We start from the raw sequence: 5,375 nt of genomic DNA, 5'->3' as shown, positions 1-5,375 counted from the left end.
ATTTTCTCGCTGTGTGGGTTGGGGATATTTATTATGAGATTACCGCACTGATCCTCACATCTTCACTGTAATTAATGCAGGGCTGCAGGTTGGATGAAAACTCCACCGCAGCCTTGAACGCCGCTTTGTTTCGCCGTTCTGTCTGATGAGCTTTCTGAGCTCGTCTGATTCAGTCTGAGAGAAAAGCCCTTGTTTCCACACTGCAACACGTACGTCGCCACACGTTCCGCTGCACGTGAGAGCGGTGGAACATCCCTTTACTGCCCCGGCACAGACTCCTGTGAGCCAAACTGCCTCCGATCCGTAAAGGCCGCTTGAATCATGTTTCTGTGAGACTTGGAGTCCAGCACGGATCGGTTATAACTTTCACAGCGGCTCCGTGACTCCCACCTTTATTACTTCCCTCAGCCTCGGCCCTGCCAGGTAAGAACGGTCTCAAAGCAAACAAAACACATAAATTTCACAGGAGGCTGCTGCAAAAGCAAAGGAAAGGAAACCTGCACCCGACTCGTATCCTGTTTAGCGTGACCTTGTCCGTCAAAGTGACACGCGCTGCATATAGTCATAAAATCCCTTCATGGTCCGAGGAGCTGGGACTGCACCCGCACGGCGCCGCCTCCACGTTTAACATTTCTCAAACTCGGGCTGTATTTTATTTATCGCACCACTATTTTTTACTTGCGCTTGTTTGTTTATTTGTAGACGAGGAGTTTTTAAAACCCCCTCGAGTTCTGTTTTTTATCTCCGCTGCATAATCTGTCCGTCTTTTCTCTGTGTTTTATCTATTTTTCACATGCGCACATAAATAAAAGCTCAGTGCTCAACATGCTGCAGCTGTGCCCAGAACCTGAGCTGAATGTAAAGCTGACCCGGTCTGTGGCCAAACAATCACGCTTTGCTGGGGAGCCTCAGCCGCTGTCTCACCTCTAATGGGAGAACTCCCTTCCTCCGAATACCAAGTACCGCTTTGAAAGAAAACGCGATATTTGTAACATTTCCACATTTGGCTTCATGCTGACTGACGAGCCCGAGTAGCTGCTCTGTACAATTACATTCAGATGTTTGTGACACCAGAAAAAACCCCTCTGTCTTCAGCCCCTTTAAATTGCATCCTCAGAAGCTCCGAGCCTCCGCTCCCTCCGTGATTTTGTGACTGACGTACGATATGGGCTCAGATTCCGTCGCCGTTGGATCGGTTCTTGACGCTTCGTAAGAGTTCCTTTGTTTTCAATCAATTGCTTCTGAGTGAAGCACCAAAAGTAATTTGCCTGCAAGCTGACATTTATTCAGAGGTTCATCTTTCTTAATGGACCAAAACACAGCGTGAGTACATCTGTTGACAGCAGAAACCAACATCATATTAATAAAACAATAGTCCACGTATTCCACTGCATCGGCTCCTTGTGCAAATAAGTCAGGCATCCATACATGCGGCCGCCTGCATTCTCCTCCACTCCCTTCATTCTAATATCTCATTTGTCCACCGCCTGTCTCTGCTGCTCCAGTCCTGTCAGTGAAAGGTCACTCTGGCCCTCCAAGCAGAGTGCACTCTTTCTCCAGGGAAATTAATGGCTTGAGCCAGCAATCGCAGCCTCACTGTTTCTTGGTAATTCGCTGGCATTGAGTCGTCGGATGCCTTCAAAAGGTAAACGTACACTTGACCACGTATGGACCAGCAGCAGATGGACCCTCGCGGGCCTTCGGAAGCTGGAGGGTGCTTCTGGGGCCGCGGTGGGAGCAGGTGGAGCAGGTGGAGCTCCTCCCAGACTCGTCTCTGAGCTCAGACGCATTCTAATGCTCCGTTCTTCGTGTTCGGAGGCTGCGGCTGCGCCAGCGTCACGCGGCGGCGTGATCGAGTTGGATTTAATTTTCCGGAGTCTCACGGAGGCGTTGGTGGGAGGTCCGTGCAGTTGGTGCGACACCCACTCGCTTCCTAAAGTTCTGTTATTGATGATGTTCTCATCCTCCCAGACAATCACGGGAAACGCGGGCAGACGATGGAAACGCGTCTTCACCCTCCTGTCGGAGCGGTTTAAAGGCCGTTGATGTCCAGCACCGGCTCCAGAACGGATGATCGGCCGCGGGGCCGAGTCGCTGGAGACGGCGCCGAGGGCAGGACAACCTTCACAGAGGCGTAAATTAGAAGGAATGTTAATTAAGACGTGATGGACGGGGCCGCGACACGTAGAGGTGACACTTTTATGCCCAGCAAAAGCAAACACTGACCTCAACAGGAGCAGCTACTGGCTGTGAGGGAGCGTCGCGTTAAAAGTGACGGAGCTGCAGCCGGTTTGAGAGCTGAGTGTAGTTATCCATTATACCCGGGCTAAATCCAGCCCTGGCCGTTCAGCTGTTACATTAGACCTCAGCGGAAGTCGACTGGGCTCCATAAATCACACGTGCAGATACTAATGGAGGTCTTCAGACCATTTACAAATCGTCTGGAGGAGAAAGAGGAAGGATGTTCAGCATCAGTTGTTTTCTGACGCACAAAGAAGATCTTAATCAAACTACAGCAAAGTGGTCAATCAGGCTTCAGGGGGAAACGGCAGAGGTTCGCTTCTGTTTATATTTTAATCTCAGCCTTGATCTGATTTAACAGCTCTACCTTGTAGATTAAATGTACAGTACTGTTTGTCCACAACGAGCTGACTTGGAATTTGAAGCCAATTCAAACGCAGTCTTTGTTTCTCGGTTCAGCTCTCACGCAGAAAACAATGAGATGAGTTGTGCAACCTTTTAAATCTGGTGTTGCCATAATAACAAAGAGTATTTTAATACAGTGTGACCAAATGATTGTACAAAAGTCGCTGTCTGCTGTCGGTCCATGTGATCTGGTGTTTACGTGCTCTAAGCTCAAATGAACGAGGAAGAATCCAAATCCTTTAACTCTTTATCTCAGGAAACAAGAAACCAGGCTGCGAGCGGAGGCGTCAGGACGATCATAAACTTTCAGCAGCTCCTCGGATTTCATGGATTTCTTCTTGGAAAAACATCCCTTTGAATTCTCCTGCAGAAGTTGGAACAACTTACAGCTGCCGTGTCTGATTTGAGAAATTGCCTAAATGCACCTTTTCGCTACGGTGTCATGTTAGCGTTTTTTCCACACACAGGCCTAATCTGAATGCAATTTGAGCGGCGCTGGTTTTCGCCGGCCTGTTGATGGGATCAATACTGGTGATGTGTGTCAGTGCGCAGCGAATCCAACACTGCGCTGGGTGGAGAGAATCTGTCTCCTCATGGCTGCAGGCGAGATGTGACAGATTGGAGGCCTGACCACAGGCCCTCTCAGGTCTCTGCCGGCGCCCGGGGCATCCGCCGTTCAAAGTCCACGCGGCCGAGCCTCGACGCTGCTGACTGAAAGGCTATCTGCCACATGTGGAAGGAGACCATCGGGATCTGGGCTTGGAATTGGGGACGGGAATGGGAGGACTGAGATAAGGAGAGGCGGGAGATAAGGGAGAGAGGCTGCAGACAGAGCCAGACCGAGTGTGGAGCATCTTTTCACCACTTCTGTGTGACAAACATTGTTTTTACACATGTAAAGTGCACTTGAGGGAACACGCAGCCTGTGGGATTACAGTTTGAAGTATGTGTCCCATTTCTGAGGTTGGGGATTATGGATTTGTAAATGGGAAAATGTCGCCTGGTCAGATTCAGAACAGTGGGCTTTGTGCAGAGGGTCATGTACCTCAGCGCTTTGCCCTCGTGTTGATCTGCCGCTAATGGACTTACAGCATAAGCCTTCCATCCCATCCTATCCTATCACTTTCCACACACACACACGCGCATGTAGCTAACATGGCTAACAGGGCTACTGTGGCTAGCAGGGCTGGCGTGGCCAACGTGGTTAACAGGGCTAGCGTGGTTAACAGGTCTAACATGGCTAACAGGGCTAGCGTTGTTAACAGGGCTAACGTGGCAAACAGGGCTAGTGTAGCTAACAGGGCTAGCGTGGTTAAGTGGTTAACAGGGCTAACGTGGCCAAAAGGTCTAACATTGTTAAGAGGGCTAGAGTTGTTAACAGGGCTAATGTAGCTAAAAGGGCTAGTGTGGTTAACAGGGCTAACGTGGCTAACGTTGTTAACAGGGCTAATGTAGCTAACAGGTCTAGCGTGGTTAACAGGGCTAACAGGGCTAACAGGGATAGCGTGGTTAACAGGGCTAGCGTGGTTAACAGGGCTAACAGGGCTAGCGTGGTTAACAGGGCTAGCGTGGTTAACAGGGCTAGCGTGGTTAACAGGGCTAACAGGGCTAGCGTGGTTAACAGGGCTAGCGTGGTTAACAGGGCTAACAGGGCTAGCGTGGTTAACAGGGCTAACAGGGCTAGCGTGGTCTGGTGTCACGCGCACTGGGTTTTATTTTGATTCCTGACTTCACATTTCCGTGTCTCTAATCTGCCTCTTGCAGGTTTTAGGCGCAGTTACCAGTACGTTCTCACCATCGCCTCCTCTTCGCTCTAATGTAATTGACACTGTTTTAGTGTGCTTCCCTGTCACACTGACGTTTCTTCTCTGCTCTGTGTCCCCCACACGCCAACCTCCAGCGGTCCGTCCGTCTCCTGTCAGTGTTTGTGTCCTGCGCTCACTGCAGCCACTAAGCTCATAATCTAACTTGCAGCAGCAAATCCTGTTGTGGTGGCGCCATTGTAACCGACACGGTGGACCTGCGGCGACGCGTGACCCCTGCGCCGCGGCGCGGGCGCCTCGGCCCCGAGCGCGAGGAGGAGGAACGGCTCTGACCTGGTTGTGACGCACTGCAGCACGGCCCGAAGTTGAGCCCCAAAGTGTATATTTAGAGCCGGAAAGTGTGAATGCACGGAAAGGGCGCGCACTTCACCTCTGCAACGTTTCCAAGTGGGTGCTTGTATCAGCATGTTCCACTCGGCGCATTGTTCAGGACAAGGGAGCAGCACGCAGCATTTGTCACTGAGGCGTCAGTGCTGTTTAACAAGCTGCAGCGCTGCTTTACACCAGCTCCACACTTGTCGCCGTCAAAACAGCAGCTCTAATCTCCGCGACGCCGCGCGCTTTCGTCCTCCTCCCAGTCGCCTGCTGAGGTGGACAAAAGCCTGAGCAGTCTGAGCGTGCACACATTGGCTATTCGTTTTTTGTAACATAATTTAGTTGAAACGGGAGGGCGCGCTGGCGATCAATAGCGGGTCAGCCAATGATGGATGGCCGCGCGATTACTAATTTCACCGTGAGACAAATAACTGCTCGGCCCTCGGAGCTGAGAAATGGGGAGAAACGGCAGACGGAGCCTCAGCTCCCGGTCCACTTCCCTGCTCACACCCCATTCATCTCCATGCGTCTGCACTCCCAGCCGTCACTCCCACTCTCTGAAGGACCGTAATGACTGTGGGAATCCGTGCG

General features: G+C 51.2%; 1 long non-coding RNA gene across 1 annotated transcript; it reads right to left on the bottom strand.

Annotated features, from left to right (window-relative positions):
* Positions 1 to 770: 770 nt before the first annotated feature.
* On the bottom strand, positions 771 to 4,882 carry LOC121202495 (uncharacterized). Its single transcript, XR_005898158.2, has 3 exons — positions 4,442 to 4,882; positions 2,227 to 2,441; positions 771 to 2,122 (listed from the first exon to the last, which is right to left on the bottom strand). It is a non-coding gene; the product is annotated as an uncharacterized LOC121202495 (long non-coding RNA).
* Between the last annotated feature and the right edge of the window lie 493 nt (positions 4,883 to 5,375).

This window comes from Betta splendens, chromosome 9 (genome assembly GCF_900634795.4).
Source record: "Betta splendens chromosome 9, fBetSpl5.4, whole genome shotgun sequence".
NCBI lineage: Eukaryota > Metazoa > Chordata > Actinopteri > Anabantiformes > Osphronemidae > Betta > Betta splendens.
The sequence above is the reverse complement of the archived record's forward strand: the minus strand, read 5'-3'. Positions and strand labels throughout refer to the sequence as shown.